The sequence below is a fragment of the Pristiophorus japonicus genome, chromosome 7, assembly GCF_044704955.1.
Source record: "Pristiophorus japonicus isolate sPriJap1 chromosome 7, sPriJap1.hap1, whole genome shotgun sequence".
Lineage (NCBI taxonomy): Eukaryota > Metazoa > Chordata > Chondrichthyes > Pristiophoridae > Pristiophorus > Pristiophorus japonicus.
In genome coordinates, this window is record NC_091983.1 from 96,739,099 (window position 1) to 96,756,078 (window position 16,980).

Genomic DNA, 16,980 nt, shown 5'->3' on the forward strand with positions numbered 1-16,980 from the left:
CCTGTAGCAGGAATTGTGTGTGCCAGTAGGTAATGCACTGCATGTAATTTAGCACATGACCATACTGAAGGATTGATAATTGTATTGTAATCACTGCAAATTATAGAGTAATAATTTGCAGTGCGTTAATGATAAATAGCGCAATGTGTTAAAAAGGAAAAAAAAAGACTTGCATTTATATAGCGCCTTTCACGACCTCAGGACGTCCCAACGTGCTTAACACCCAATGAAGTATATTTGAAGTGTTGTAATGGAGGAAATGCAGCAGTGAATTTGTGCACATTCAGGTCCCACAAATAGCAATGTGATAATGACCAGATAATCTGTTTCTAGGTGGTGCGGGGATAAATATTGTCCAAGACTCTGGGAAGAACTCTCCTGTTCTCTTTGAAATAGTGCCGTGGAATCTTTTACATCCACCTGAGCGGACACATGGGGCTTCGGTTTAACATCTCATCCAAAAGATAGCACTTCCGATAGCGCAGCACTCCCTCAGTACAGCGCTGGAGTGTCAGCCTAGATTTTTGTGCTCGGGTTTCTGGAGTGGGACTTGAACCCACAACTTTCGGACTCCGCTATCAACTGAGCGAAGACTGAGACTGTTAAATGTTATCTTATATTTTGTTTTTGTTTAAAAATATGGAAGTATTTTTTTTAATTTTTTTAAAGTATTTTACTCGATGCCTCTCTTGCGGTCTCCCTGTGCCACACACCACTCTGCAGCAGAGAAGGAAGGTTAGCGACTTGCTCTCGGGCCGAGATTGGTGCTGTTCTCTTAAGCGGCCTTCCAATATGGGCAAGAATCGCTAGGCATAACTCCACCTCCAGTTTTCCTGCCCGCTTCATAAAGAAACACTTGCTCTGTACTCCTGCTCCCTCTGACTGTGCGGGGAATCATGCCAAGGACCGTGACCTGTCATTCGTTTACTTGGGGGCTGAAATTGGTGGACATACCGCCCGCGGACCACCGACATACCACTCCAAATCGCAAAATTGATCAAAAAATACCACCCTGCTCCGATACTCAAATCCCTTCACTATAAAGGCCAACATACCATTTGCTTTCTTGACTGCCTGCTGTACCTGCATGCGTACTTTCAATGACTGATGTACTGTGACACCCAGGTCTCATTGCACCTCCCCTTTTTCTAATCTGTCACCATTCAGATAATATTCTACCTTCCTGTTTTTGCCACCAGAGTGGATAACCTCACATTTATCCATATTATACTGCATCTGCCATGCATTTTCCCACTCACCTAACCTGTCCAAGCCACCCTGCAGCCTCTTAGCATCCTCCTCGCACTGCCACCCAGCTTACTGTCATCTGCAAACTTGGAGATATTACATTCAATTCCTTTGTCTAAATCATTAATGTATATTGTAAATAGCTGTGGTCCCAGCACTGAACCTTGCAGTACCCCACTAGTCACTGCCTGCCATTCTGAAAAGGACCCGTTTATTCCTACTCTTTGCTTCCTGTCTGCCAACCAGTTCTCTATCCACGTCAATACATTACCCCCAATACCATGTGCTTTAATTTTGCACACTAATCTCTTGTGTGGGACCTTGTCAAAAGCCTTTTGAAAGTCCAAATACACCACATCCACTGGTTCTCCCTTGTCCACTGTACTAGTTACATCCTCAAAAAATTCTAGAAGATTTGTCTAGTAGGATTTCCCTTTCATAAATCCATGCTGACTTGAACCGATCCTGTCACTGCTTTCCAAATGCTGCTATTACCTCTTTAATAATTGATTCCAATATTTTCCCCACTACCGATGTCAGGCGAACCGGTCTATTATTCCCTGTTTTCTCTCTCCCTCCTTTTTTAAAAAGTGGAGTTACATTAGCTACCCTCCAATCCATAGGAACTGATCCAGAGTCTCTAGAATGTTGGAAAATGACCACCAATGCATCCACTATATCTAGGGCCACTCCCTTAATTACTCTGGGATGCAGAATATCAGGCCCTGGGGATTTATTGGCCTTCAATCCCATGAATTTCCCAAACACAATTTCCTGACCAATAAGGATTTCCTTCAGTTCCTCCTTCTCGCTAGACCCTCGGTCCCCTAGTATTTCCGGAAGGTTATTTGTGTCTTCCTTAGTGAAGGCAGAACCAAAGTATTTGTTCAATTGGTCTGCCATTTTTTTGTTCTCCATTTTAAATTCACTCGATTCTGACTGCAAGGGACCTACATTTGTCTTCACTAATCTCTTTCTCTTCACATATCTATAGAAGTTTTTGCAGTCAGTTTTTATGTTCCCTGCAAGCTTAGTCTCATACTCTTATTTTCCCTCTCCTAATTAAACCCTTTGTCCTCCTCTGCTGAATTCTAAATTTCTCCCAATCCTCAGGTTTGCTGATTTTTCTGGCCAATTTATATGCCTCTTCCTTGGATTTAACACTATCCCTAAGTTCCCTTATTAGCCACGGTTGAACCACCTTCCCCGTTTTATGTTTACGCCAGACAGGGATGTACAATTGTTGAAGTTCATCCATGTGATCTTTGAATGTCTGCCATTGCCTATCCACCATCAATCCTTTAAGTATCATTGACCAGTCTATCCTAGCCAATTCACGTCTCATACCGTCGAAGTTACCTTTCTTTAAGTTCAGGACCCTAGTCTCTGAATTAACTGTGTCACTCTCCATCTTAATGAAAAATTCTACCATATTATGGTCACTCTTCCTCAAGGGGCCTCGCGCAACAAGATTGCAAATTAATCCTCTCTCATTACATAACACCTAGTCTGGCCATGGAGTAATTTGTAAACCAGGATGAGAATTTTGAAATTGAGGCGTTGTTTAACCGGGAGCCATTGTAGGTGAGAAAGCACAGGGGTGATCTTGACTTGGTGCACGTTAGAACATGGGCTGCAGAGTTTTGGATGACCTCAAGTTTACGTAGTGTAGAATGTGGGAGGCCAGCCAGAAGTGAGTTGGAGTAGTCAAAGTCTAAAGGTAACAAAGGCATGGATGAGGGTTTCAGTAGAAGAGTTGAGGCAGCGGCATAGGCGGGCAATATTCCGGAGGTGGAAAAATGCGGTTTTATTTATGCCGCGGATATGTGGCTAGAAAATCATTTCAGGGTCAAATATGACACCTAGGTTGCGAACAGTCTTGTTCACCCTCAGATTGATGCTAGGAAGAGGGATGGAGTCAGTGGTTAGGGAACGCAGTTTGTGGCAGGGACCAAAGATAATGGCTTCGGTCTTCCTAATATTTAATTGGAGAAAATTTCTGCTCATCCAGTACTGGATGTCAGACAAGCAATCTGATAATTTAGATACCAAGCAGGGGTCGAGAGAAGTGGTGCTGAGGTAGAGTTGGGTGTCATCAGTGTACATGTGGAAACTTACGGCGTGTTTTCGGATGATATCGCCAAGGGGTAGCATATAGATGAGAAATAAGAGGGGACCAAGGATAGACCTTTAGGGGACACCAAAGGTAACGATGCGGGAGTGGGAAGAGAAGCCATTGCAAGTGATTTTCTGGTTACGATTAGATAGATAAGAATGGAACCAGGCAAGTGCAGTCCCACCCAGCTGGACGATGATGGAGGAGGAGGATGGAATGGTCAACTATGTCAAAGGCTGCAGACAGGTCAAGAAGGATGAGGAGGGATAGTTTACCTTTGTGACACTCACAAAGGATGTAATTTGTGATTTTGATGATAATGGATGTTGTTGGGAGGGGCAGCAACTATGTTACTGGGCCTGAGGGCCAGCAGCCCGCTCGCCGCCGTTTGTGCCCCAGATCTGTGGCAGTTTTCAGCCTGTTTTGCTTTGGTTGATGTCTGCGCCGTTCAGAGGAATCGACTTTCGTGGGCACTCAAGTGTTTACACAGATCCCTATATGCGATAAAGACAGTAATTGGCCTTTCCCTGTCGTCTTTCTTACTCTCCATACTCTATTTATAAAAAAAAAAAATTACTCAACTTGATGAACACAACCTTAAAAAAAAAAACAAAGGATAACAAATTGTTATAATAGTATATTATTCTACAAACCAGATATTCAACATAGTCTCTCTGCAATTTTACAAAGTTAACCACTTGTCAGTTGACCTCTAGGGTACTGCTGACAATGCTAAGGTTGGCATGACCTCCCGTGGTCCGGAAATTCTCTGGTCCAGCGCCAGTCAGGTCCCAAGGGTGCCGGACTGGAGAGGTACAACTGTACTTTGGACAAGAAAAGGAGGTTGGAGATGATGCGATAAGTAGTCAAGGGTTGTTTTTTTGAGGAGATGGGTGATGACAGCAGATTTGAAGGAGAGGGGAACAGTACCTGAGGAGAGAGAATCGTTAACAATGTCGGCTAACATGGGAGCCAAAAAAGGAAGTTGAATGGTCAGCAGTCTAGTGGGAAGTGGGTCTCATGGACAAGATGGGCTTGGAGAGATCAAGAGGGGAGATCAAATAGAAACTAGAGAAAGATGTGCGTTTACGGCTCAGGCAGGTGGGGGCATCAGATGAAGTTTGGTCCTGTGGGCTAGGTGGAGGAAGGGAACTCGCAGAGATAGCTGATTGGATGGTCTCAATCTTTGAGACAAAGAAGCCAATGAACTCCTCACACTTGTTGTTGGAGGCGAGTGTGGTGGAGACAGGGGAGAGGGGTTGAAGGAGCTGGTTAGCAGTAGAGAATAGTAGCCGGGGGTTATTTTTGCAATCCAGAATGATCCTGGAATAATGAGCAGTTTTTGTAGACAAGAGTAGGAACTGATAATATTTTATGTGTTCAAGCCAGATCTGGCGGTGAATGGCTAAACCAGTTGTCCGTTACATCCGTTCAAGTCTGCGCTCTTTAAGATGATATGTTCAAATGATGAGAAAGAGCCAGATGAGTAGGGGGACAGACCAAGGTATGATTTGGTGATGAGAGCTATATCGTCACCACGATGGTCTGTGTGGGGCAAGTGGTGGAAGGTATAGCCGGGAGGGGAGGCTTTGATTAAAGGTAATGTGTCATTATCCCTCAGCCAAGTTTCCGTTAGTGTCATGATGTCGATGCAGTCATCCACGATTAGGTTATGGATGGCAAGTGCCTTGTTTGAAAGTGAACGGACATTAAAGCAATATCTAAGGAATCTTTCCGATGGAGATATAAATCAAATTCTCAAAGATTGGTTGTAGGCTTGTATAATGAAATATATATGTCATTTACAGCAATTTCATTGTGTAAGGGAAATCATAACATCTATATTTAGTTATTTATTAGAAATTGTGTACTCTGCACAGTAAAATACACATATGCAGCAGTTCATTTTAGCTATATGTTGGTACTTATTGGGAATTCTCATTTTATTTAATAGTTGACTGAGTTGCTTATCTGGGAAATACTGGGTTAAGTTTATGTCCCTGTGACTGCGTGACTGGAATGGAGTGTTCCATTGTGTAGATAGGAAGGGCTCGCTCCTTTGTGTGTGTTTACTGAAGAAACTTGAACAGATACAAAAAGCAATAACATGCAATACTGAATATACTAACCTTGAAATCGAAACTGTTCAAAAAGGCAGCCTCTTACTGAGAATGAAAGTTTGCAACAAATTCAGAGGGTTTAAATATGTGAATATTGAAAACATTTGAACAGCATAATCAGTTTAAAAAAAAAAAAAAAAAAAATCTGTATTTTCTGGATTGAACTGCAGAATAGTTTTAAAGATCTAAAATAAACAATATAGTGATATAAAATCAAAACCAAAAATGGAATGCGGGCGTCGCTGGCAAGGCCAGCATTTATGGATGCGCTTATTTGTGCTGCCAAAATTGACACCATGCTCCACCCTTTGTCTATGATTGGTCCCCTTGGAGGATAAGTCACACCCTGAAGTTTCACTGGCATGTGTAACTGGAACTGCCCATGCCAAGGTCTCACTGACTTTGCAAATTGTAACTCGATCCACTTTGACTTCCTGAAGCAACTGAGGACAGAGCTCCCCAGAAGGCAGCAAGGGCCAGCCAAAGTGCCTTACCCCAGTCCAAGTACATCCCCTCTCCCCAGCCAAAGTCCCTCCTTTCACCAGTGCAAGTGCATAACCCGATTCCCCGCCCCACCCCACCATAGATGGGGCATTGTGTACGGATTGTTAACTGGTTTATTGGATATGAAGTGAATAGTGACCGTGTCGTGACATCTGGATTTCATCCACTCCAATGATGTCCCTTGCAGGGGGTTGGAAGAATGTGATCTGTCTTGCCTGAGTTCCCTCGCTCCCTGATCACCCCACCCGTCTCTCTCCCCCACCAGTCTCTCTCCCCCCACCCGTCTCTCCCTCTCCCCCACCCGTCTCTCTCCCTCTCCTCCACCCCCCACAGTGTGAATCGGGTTTAGTTTTGGCCTTTGTGCCTTGTTGCCCCACAGTTTCTCAAAAGCCTTCTGGCTGATAATTGACTGACTCGGCCCCATGTCCAATTCCATGGAAACTGGAATGCCATTTAATTTGACTTTTAACATTATCGGAGGGCTTTTGGTGGTGAAGATGTGTACCCCATACACTTCCTCTTCAGTCTCTGGTTGAGTTGCCTCTCTTACTCGTTCAGCGTGATCCGTGCCGGATCGGTCATCTTCTGCCGACTCTGGCACATGGTGAGTCACAGCACGTCTGCACAGTTGCTGGAGGTGCCCCATTGTTCCACAGCCCTTGCACACGTAGTGCTTGAATCAACATTGATGGGCTCGATGATTACCCCCGTAGCGCCAACATGGTGCTAATGGATTCGCTCGGTGCCAAAAAACCCACGGAGCCATCTTCGGCCTGGTGTGCTCGCCCGATGGACCTGTGTGGGCCCTGCGCCAGCCCACTTCTGTCCCGGGCCGAAGGGACCCCTGCACCGGCCCGTTTCTACCTCGGCTCGGAGGGCCCTCTGTACCTTAAACTTTTTAATCGACTTTTAAAGTTTTTTTTTAAAAAAAGAAGAATTCACTCAATCTTAACTTTTAAACAATTGAGGAAACTTTTATAACCTATTATTGATCTACATCTTAGACTTTTTAACAACTCTTGGAAATTCCCAATTTGTTTAAGAAGTTTCTATCAACTTTTAACTTTTAAAATAACTTTGGAAGTGACCTCCCTAATGCCTGCCCCCCCCTACCAAGCCTCGGGCCATCTACCATCAATGGCGCTACCCGGCGCCGAGCTTGCGGCCAACACCTCGCCGTAGGCAATTAGGCTTATAGAGCTGTGCCTGGTCTCCAGTTGTCTTGGACCCCCTTGCCACTGGACCAAGACCTTACTCAGCTAAGCCTGTGTGGTTGCCGATGTGCAGCGGCCACCCCATGTTAAAAGAACTCATGCACAGGCATCTTCCACTTTGTCAGTATGAAGTTTGGGACCTGGAACATCAGGACCCTCATGGACAATTCCAACAGCAACAGGCCGGAACGCTGCACCGTCCTAGTTGCCCAGGAACTCAGATGTTTTGACATTGACATCGCCGCTCTAAGTGAGACCCGGCGGGCAGGGGAAGGCCAGCTGAAGGAACAAGGTGGAGGTTACACCTTCTTTTGGAATAGGAAACCAGAGGCAGAATGCCGCCTTCATGGAATCTGCTTTGCCGTCAAGAATGAGCTGGTTAACCACCTCAAAGACTCCCCTTGCGGGGTTAACGAACGCCTCATGACTCTTCGTCTTACCACATCCCAGAACCAATGCGCCACAGTCATCAGTACGTACGTCCCTACACTCGATGCAATGGATGAGGCTAAAGAGGGTTTTTATTCCAACCTCGAGACATCCTTGTCCCGCGTCCCCATGGGCGACAAATTGATCCTCCTGGGTGATTGGCAAAGACATAGCCCTCTGGGGAGGCGTGATTGGCAGAGAGTGGGTAGGGAAAGCCAACTCCAGTGGTACCCTACTCCTGACAAAATGTGTAGAACATGAACTCCTCATCACCAACACCCTGTTCCGCCAGAAGGACAAATATAAGGCATCGTGACAACACCCTCGCTCAAAACACTGGCATCTGCTTGACTGTCATCGTCCAAGCCAGGGATTGCAAGGATGTGCACATCACCCCACCATGACAGGAGCTGACGACTGCTGGACGGACTGCCTAATCCGATCCATCATCAACATTAACATTGCCACAAAGCAGGGGGGACAGCAGAAGCAGTTCCGCTAAAAAGTTAATGCCGGGGCACTTAGAGACCCAGCTAAGAGAGCCCTATACAGCCAGCGTCTCACAACCAATCTGGTGTGCCTTGAAGACCCTGAGATGCTGAATGCCCACAGCGCCTGGTCTGCTCTCCAGGCCTCTATAACCAGTGCCTGTGAAGAGACACTTGGTCACTCAACCAGAAAACACCAGGACTGGTTTGATGAAAATGATCAGGAGATCAAAGAACTAATAGATCGCAAGCGCAAAGCATTTCTGAGCCTCGAGCAACAACCCAACTCTGGAGCTGCAAAACAACATTACAAACATCTCAAGGCTCAGGTCCAACAAAAAAACCCGGGACCTAAAGAACAGGTGGTGGATGGAGAAAGCACAGGAGATACAACAACTGGCTGACAGCCATGATATGCGAGGATTCTTCACTGCAGTCAAGGCCACCTACGGTCCAAATTCCCCAAGGCCCAAGCCCACTCCTGACCAAAAACGGGGAAACATTCATCAAGGACACTGAGGCTGTCAGGGCCCGATGGAAGGAGCACTTTGAAGATTTCCTCAATCGAGAGTCTGCCTTTGACTCGAGTGTTCTTGACTCCATCCCGCAGCATGCGACCCGCCACCACCTCAGTGAAACCCCAACGTTGCACAAGGTAGGCAAAGCCATAAAACAGCTCAAGAATAACAAGGCTACGGGTGTGGATGGAATCTCTGCTGAGGCACTGTTGTGGAGAGGCGCTGTTGGAGGGGATACATGACCTCATCTTTCTCATCTGGAGGGAGGAGAGCATGCCGGGAGATCTCTGATGCAGTGATTGTGACCATTTTTTAAAAAGGGGACAAGTCCGACTGCGGCAACTACAGGGGAATCTCCCTGCTATCAGCCACTGGGAAAGTTGTCGCTAGAATTCTCCTCAATCGTCTTCTCCCTGTGACCAAAGAGTTCCTCCCGGAATCTCAGTGCGGATTTCGTCCCCTACGGAGCACAACAGACATGATCTTTGAAGCGCGACAGCTGCAGGAAAAAAGCAGGGAGCAGTGCCAGCCCTTATACATGGCCTTCTTTGATCTTATGAAGAAGGCCTTTGACACTGTCAACTGTGAGGGTCTATGGAGAGCCCTCCTCCGTTTTGGATGCCCCCAAAAGTTTGTCAACATCCTTCGCCTGCTTCACGATGACATGCAGGCCGTGATCCTTACAACGGATCCACTACAGACCCAATTCACGTCCGGACCGGGGTCAAACAGGGCTGCGTCATCGCTCCAACCCTCTTCTCAATCTTCCTCACCACCATGCTCCACCTCACAATCAACAAGCTCCCCGCTGGAGTGGACCTAAACTACAGAACCAGTGGAAAGCTGTTTAACCTATGCCGCCTCCAGGCCAAGTCCAAGATCACCCCAACCTCTGTCGTTGAGCTACAGTACGCGGACGACGCCTGCGTATGCGCACATTCTGAGGCTGAACTCCAGGATCTAGTCAATGTATTCACTGAGGCATATGAAAGCATAGGCCTTACGCTTAACATCCGTAAGACAAAGGTCCTCCACCAGCCTGTCCCAGCCGCACTGCACTACCCTCCAATCATCAAGAATTACGGCGCGGCCCTGGACAACGTGGACCATTTCCCATATCTCGGGAGCCTCTTATCAACAAAGGCAGACATTGATGCAGAGATTCAACATCGCCTCCAGTGTGCCAGTGCAGCCTTCGGCCGTCTTTTCCTCAGAGTGTTTGAAGACCAGGCCCTCAAATCTACCACCAATCTCATGGTCTACAGGGCTGTAGTAATACCCGCCCTCCTGTATGGATTTGAGGCATGGACGATGTATAGAAGGCACCTCAAGTCGCTGGAGATAGATCACCAACGATGTCTCCACAAAATCCTGCAGATCCCCTGGGAGGACAGGCACATCAACATCAGTGTCCTCGTCCAGGCTAACATCCCCAGTATTGAAGCACTGACCACACTCTATCAGCTTCGCTGGGCAGGCCACATAGTTCACATGCCAGATATGAGACTCCCTAAGCAAATGCTTTATGTGGAGCTCCTTCATGATAAACGAGCCAAAGGTGGGTAGCGGAAACGTTATAAGCACACCCTCAAAACCTCCCTGGTAAAGTGCAACATCACCACTGACACCTGGGAGACCCTGGCCGAAGACCGCCCGAGGTGGAGAAAGTGAATCCGGGAGGGCGTTGAGTTCTTCGAGTCACAACGCAAAGAGCATGAAGAGGCCAAGCGCAGGCAGTGGAAGGAGCACGCGGCAAACCAGCCCCACCGACCCCTTTCCTCGACAAATGTCTGTCCCACCTGTAACAGGGTCTGTGGCTCTCGTATTGGACTGTTCAGCCATCAAAGAACTCACTTTAGGAGTGGAAGGAAGTCTTCCTCGATTCCGAGGGACTGCCTATGATGATTGGATTTGCATTCATGCCCCACGGCGGACTCTGAGTCATCCTAGGTCTGGCCTCTGCAGGCGTGTAGGCCCTGCCATGTACAGTTTTGCCTGCAGAAGGCGTTATTTTATGCACAGTACTTGCCGGTGAGTTTCGATGCTGCAATGATATCTGTTTAGTGTTATCGTTTGTGGACATAAAAGCCTGGACTGTCGTGATGGCTTTGCTCAGATTCGGCAGACAGCAGTTTGCGAAGAATGACCTCGTGGCCAATTCCAAGCACGAAAAAGTCCTGCAGCATTTCCCCCAAAAATCCAACAAATACGCACGGTCCCGCAAGGCGTCTTAGGTTGGCAACATAGCTCGCCACGTCCTGGCCCTCGAAGTGGTGGTGCGTATAAAAGCGACACCTGGCCATCAAGATGCTCTCCTTTGGCTTGAGGTGTTCCCAAACCAGCATGCACAACTCTTCATATGTCTTGTCTGCTGGTTTCGTCGGTGCTAGCAGATTTTTGATGAGGCCATATATCGTGGATCCACAAACGGTGAGGAGAATCGCCCTGCACTTGACCGCGGTTTCTTCCTTTTCTAGCTCGTTGGCCACGAAGTATAGGTCAAGAGGCTCAACGAAGGCTTCCCAATCATCTCGCTCAACAAATCTCTCAAGAATACCAATGGCAGCCATAACCGTGTGAAAGTTTGTGATCTGTTACTCGTTGCCAATTGTTACGTTTGGAATAACTCCACAAGACTGTATATTTTAAGCTCAAACTGTTTTGACCTTGGTCTCTTTATTGTAACTCCAGAGTGAGGAAGCAGCATAGTTGACTGCCTTTTATACCTGCTTGCCCAGGGTGTGCAGGTGACCCTTGGGTCTCCCACGGGTGTGGCCCCTGGTGGCAAGTCTTACACATTGGTAATGTTTGCATACATAACACTAACGTTGGTGCGTCTGTCCTCCCAGGAGATTTGCAGGATCTTGCGGAGACATCGTTGGTGGTATTTCTCCAGTGATTTGAGGTGTCTACTGTATATGGCCCACGTCTCTGAGCCATACAGGAGGGCAGGTATCACTACAGCTCTGTAGACCATGAGCTTGGTGCCAGATTTGAGGGCCTCCTCTTCGAACACACTCTTCCTCAGATGACCGAAGGCTGCGCTGGCACACTGGAGGCGGGGTTGAACCTCGTCATCGCTGTCTGCCCTTGCTGATAATAGGCTCCCGGAGGTATGGAAACTGGTCTACGTTTTCCAGGGCTGCGCCGTGGCTCTTGATGACTGGGGGGCAGTGCTGTGTGGCGGGGTCAGGTTGGTGGAAGACCTTTGTCTTACGGATGTTTAGTGTAAAGCCCATGCTTTTGTACACCTCAGTGATGATGTTGACTATGACTTGGAGTTCAGTCTCTGAATGTGCGCAGAGGCAAGCATCGTCCACGTACTGTAGTTCGACAACAGAGGTTGGGACGGTGTTGGATCTGGCCTGGAGACGACGAAGGTTGAACAGGTTCTCACTGGTGTTCTGTAGTTTAGTTCCACTCCATCAGGGAGCTTGTTGAGTGTGAGGTGGAGTATTGCAGCAAGGAAGATCAAGAAGAGGGTTGGCGCGATGACGCAGCCCTATTTGACCCTGGTCCGGACGTGGATTGGGTCTGTGATGGATCCGTTGGTCAGGATCACGGCCTGCATGTCGTCGTGGTGCAGGCAAAGGATGGCGACAAACTTTTGGGGGCAGTCGAAATGGAGGAGGATGCTTCATAGTCCCTTGCGATTGACAAAGTCAAAGTCCTTTGTGAGGTCAAAGAAGGTCATGTACAAGGATTGGTGCTGTTCCCTGCATTTCTCTTGCAGTTGTCGCGCCGTAAAGATCTTGTCCGTTGTACCTCGTAGTGGACGACATCCGCATTGTGACTCCGGGTGGAGCTCCTCAGCCACAGGGAGAAGACGATTGAGGAGGATTCTAGCGATGACTTTCCCAGTGGCCGACAACAGGGAGATTCCTCTGTAGTTGCCGCAGTCGAACTTGTCCCCTTTTGAAAAGATGGTCACGATTACTGCATCTCTGAGATCACCCGGCATGCTCTCCTCCTTCCAGATGAGAGAGATGAGGTCATGCATTCGTGCCAATAGTGCCTCTCTGCCACACTTTAGTGCCTCAGCGGGGATTCCAGCCGCTCCCGTTGCCTTGTTCTTGAGCTGGTGGATGGCCTTTTCTACCTCGTGCAACGTTGGAGTTTCACTGAGATGGGGAGAAATTACAACATGCTGAGGTGCAGAGGGACCTGGGGGTCCTTGTGCATGAATCCCAAAAAGTTAGTTTGCAGGTGCAGCAGGTAATCAGGAAGGCGAATGGAATGTTGGCCTTCATTGCGAGAGGGATAGAGTACAAAAGCAGGGAGGTCCTGCTGCAACAGTATAGGGTATTGGTAAGGCCGCACCTGGAGTACTGCGTGCAGTTTTGGTCACCTTACTTAAGGAAGGATATACTGGCTTTGGAGGGGGTACAGAGACGATTCACTAGGCTGATTCCGGAGATGAGGGGGTTACCTTATGATGATAGATTGAGTAGACTGGGTCTTTACTCGTTGGAGTTCAGAAGGATGAGGGGTGATCTTATGGAAACATTTAAAATAATGAAAGGGATAGACAAGATAGAGGCAGAGAGGTTGTTTCCACTGGTCGGGGAGACTAGAACTAGGGGGCACAGCCTCAAAATACGGGGGAGCCAATTTAAAACCGAGTTGAGAAGGAATTTCTTCTCCCAGAGGGTTGTGAATCTGTGGAATTCTCTGCCCAAGGAAGCAGTTGAGGCTAGCTCATTGAATGTATTCAAATCACAGATAGATAGATTTTTAACCAATAAGGGAATTAAGGGTTAAGGGGAGCGGGCAGGTAAGTGGAGCTGAGTCCACGGCCAGATCAGCCATGATATTGTTGAATGGCGGAGCAGGCTCGAGGGGCTAGATGGCCTACTCCTGTTCCTAATTCTTATGTTCTTATGAGATGGTGGCGAGTAGCATGCTGCGGGATGGAGTCGAGGACACTTGAGTCAAAGGCAGAGTCTTGGTTAAGGAGATCTTCGAAGTGCTCCTTCCTGCAGGTCCTGACTGCCTCGGTGTCCTTGATGAGTGTTTCCCCGTTCTTGGCTAGCAGTGGGGTGGGCCTCGGGTGTTTGGGCCGTAGGTGGCCTTGACTGTGGTGACTAATCCTTGCACATGGCTGTCGGCCAGCTGCTGAATCTCCTGTGCTTTCTTCACCCACTATTTATTCTTTAGGTCGCGGGTTTTTTGTTGGACCTCGACCTAAAGCCTTCTGTAATGCTGCTTTGCTGCTCCCGAGTTGGATTGTTGTTTTACGTTCAGAAATGCCCTGCGCTTGTGATTTATTAGCTCTTGGATCTCCTGGTCATTCTCCTCAAACCAGTCCTGGTGTTTCCTGGTTGAGTGACCGAGCATCTCTTCGCAGGCTATGGTAGTCTGGAGGGCAGACCAAGCGCTGTGGGCATTCTACGTCTCGGGGTCATCGAAGGTCGTCAGGTTAGCAGTGAGGTGCTGGCTGTATAGGGCTCTCTTAGCTGGGTTTTTGAGTGCCCCGGCATTGATTTTTTTGCGGCATTGCTTCTGCTGCCGTCACCGCTTTGGGGCTATATTGATGTCGATGATGGAATGGATTAGGCGGTGATCCTTCCAGCAGTCGTCAGCTCTTGTCATGGCATGGGTGATGGACACATCCTTGCGATCCCTGACTTGAACGATGACATAGTTGAGCAGGTGCCAGTGTTTGGAGCGAGAGTGTTGCCACGATGCCTTGTACTTGTTACTCCGGCGGAACAAGGTGTTAGTGATGACAAGGTCGTATTCTAGGCATTTTGTCAGGAGCAGGGTACCACTGGAGTTGGATTTTCCCTACCCGCTCTCTGCCGATCACATCTCCCCAGAGGGCTGTGTCCTTACCGACTCTGGCATTGAAGTCGCCGAGGAGGATCAGTTTGTCGCCTGTGGGGACGCGGGACAGGGATGTCTCGAGGTTGGAATAAAAACCTTCTTTGGTCTCATCTGTTGCATCGAGTGTTGGGGCGTACGCACTGATAACTGTGGTGCACTGGTTCCGGGATAGGGTGAGTCGGAGACTCCTGAGACGTTTGTTAATCCCGCAGGGAGAGTGTCTGAGGTGGTCGACCAGCTCGTTCTTGATAGCGAAACTGACTCCGTGGAGGTGGCATTCTTCCTCTGGTTTGCCTTTCCAGAAGGTGGTGTAACCGCCACCTTGTTCCTTGAACTGGCCTTCCCCTGCCCGCCGGGTCTTGCTCACGGCGGCGATGTCGACACCGAAGCGTCTAAGTTCCCGGGCAACTATAGCGGTGCGGCGTTCCGGTCTGTTGCTGTTGGAGTTGTCCATGAGAGTCCTGACGTTCCAGGTCCAGAACTTCATACGGAAGGGTGGAAGATGCCTGTGCATGAAAGCTGGATGGTATTGAGCTTCTTCAGTGTTGTTCATAGAATCATAGAAGTTTACAGCTCAGAAGGAGACAATTTAGGCCCATCGTGTTCGTGCTGGCCCACAAGCGGCTATCCAGCCTAACCTCACTTTCCAGCTCTTGGTATGCAGACCTGCAGGTTACGGCACTTCAAGTGCATATCCATGTACTTTTTAAATGTGGTGAGGGTTTCTGCCTCTACCACCATTTCCGGCGGTGAGTTCCAGACCCCCCACAACCCTCTGCGTGAAGAAATTTCCCCTCAAATCACCTCTAAACCTCCTACCAATTACTTTAAATTTATGCCTCCTGGTTGTTGACCCCTCTGCTAAGGGAAAAATAGACCCTTTCTCGCCACTAAATCTAGGCCCCTCATAATTTTATACAACTCAATGAGGTCTCCCCTTAGCCTCCTCTGTTCCAAGCAAAACAAACCCAGCCTATCCAATCTGTCCTAATAGCTAAGATTCTCCACTCCCGGTAACATCCTCGTAAATCTCCTCTGTACCCTCTCCAGTGCAATCACATCCTTCCTGTAATGCGGTGACCAGAATTGCACGCAGTACTCCAGCTGTGGCCTAACCAGTGTTTTATACAGTTCAAGCATGAGCTCTTATATTCTATGCCTCAGCTAATAAAGGCACGTATTCCGTATGTCTTCTTAACCACCTTATCTACCTGGTCTGCTACCTTCAGGGATCTGTGGACATGCAGTCCAAGATCCCTCTGTTCCTCTACACTTCTCAGTGTCCTACCATTTAATGTGTATTCCCTTTCCTTGTTAGCCCTCCCCAAATGCATTAACTCACACTTCTCCAGATTAAATTCCATTTGCCACTGTTCTACCCACCTGACCAGTTGATTGATATGTTCCTGCAGTCCGCAGCTTTCTGCATGATCAATCACACAGCCGATTTTGGTATCATTTGCAAACTTCTTAATTATACCCCCTATATTCAAGTCTAGATCATTGATGTATACCACAAAATTCAAGGGACCTAGTACTGAGCCCTGTGAAACCCCACTGGAAACATCCTTCCAGTCACAAAAACACCCATCAACCATTACCCTTTGCTTCTTGACTCTGAACCAATTTTGGATCCAACTTGCCATTTTGTCCTGGATCCCATGGGCCTTTACTTTTGTGACCAGTCTGCCATGTGGAACCTTATCAAAAGCTTTGCTAAAATCCATATACAATACATCAAATGCACTGCCCTCATTGACCCTCCTGGTTACCTCCTCGAAAAATTCAATCAAGTTAGTCAGACACGACCTTCCCTTAACAAATTTGTGCTGATTGTCCTTGATTGATCCATATCTTTTGAAATGTAGATTTATTCTTAATGGCTTGTCATTTTGCTGGACTTTTGGATATTTTGAAAAAATTATGTAAATATGTTTTGTCTCGTGAATAGTGGTGACCATTTTTTAAGCCTATTTACCTGGTGCTATTGTGAAAGAAGAACATAAGTGATGGAGGAACATTGAGAGAATATCTTATTTATTGAAGTAGACTTTATTTAAATAATATGGGCTCAATTTTGGCCCAGTATAATCATTGCAAACAAATAATTGTTTAAATTAGATGTGAGATTAGGGCAATTTAATTCAACTATCTTTTACTTTTTTTATTTTTGTAGTTTAAGCTTCCATGGATGCTTCTGTTGTATAGTAAATTAACTTTGCGAAGTTTGTCATATGATATCCTATGTAGGTGTTTGTTCCTATTCGCATTTTTTAGTCAAGTCATTAAGTTTTGCTGGCCTCCGATGTACCTACCTGCGCTGATTTCTTAACTCTCCAAGGGTTTTCACAAGTGGCATCATATGCTGATCTAAGTAGATTTGGAGTAGCTATTAGCTGGCCAAAGTGGCCTAAATGGCCAAAACTGGCGTAGGTGGCTGGTAACGGCCCCTTTTGAGAAAAACTAAACTAAACAAATCGGAACTAACTCATTTACACTGGCGCAAATTGAATGTGC

The 16,980-nt window shown here is 47.4% G+C and overlaps 1 protein-coding gene across 2 annotated transcripts in view; it reads left to right on the forward strand.

Moving 5' to 3' along the window:
• msraa (methionine sulfoxide reductase Aa) overlaps positions 1-16,980 on the forward strand; it is a 488,132-nt gene that overhangs the window by 178,861 nt on the left and 292,291 nt on the right. The gene's annotated exons all lie outside the window — the stretch shown is intronic.